Below are 382 nucleotides of genomic sequence, written 5' to 3'. Positions count from 1 at the left end.
TCTGCGCCGCTGCAGCGCCCGCAGCCCACAGCGCGCCCAGCTGGCTGCACCCCTCCCCCTCCCTCCCTCCAGCCACAACACAGGCACCCCCGCCCCGCTTCGCACCGGATGTCCCGCCCTTCCCCCCCGCTGCCCGCTTGGCCTTTCTATTGGTTCTTCCACCCCGCCTGCCCGGCTTGTTATTGGTGAGTGGGTCCGTCTGTTTGCCTGCACGCGCGCGTGGGGCTGTTGGCGCCGTCAGGTGCGTCGTGCCTCTGCGTGGGCGCGCCGCTCTACTGCCGCCCCTCGCTTCGGCGGCTGTGGCTGCGGGGGGGCGCGCGCGCTGTGGCTCGGTGCCCTCCGTGCCGCTGCCGTGCGCTGTCCCTCAGGGGAGGAGGGAACG

This window comes from Gavia stellata, chromosome 12 (genome assembly GCF_030936135.1).
Source record: "Gavia stellata isolate bGavSte3 chromosome 12, bGavSte3.hap2, whole genome shotgun sequence".
Classification (NCBI taxonomy): Eukaryota; Metazoa; Chordata; class Aves; order Gaviiformes; family Gaviidae; genus Gavia; species Gavia stellata.
The sequence above is the reverse complement of the archived record's forward strand: the minus strand, read 5'-3'. Positions refer to the sequence as shown.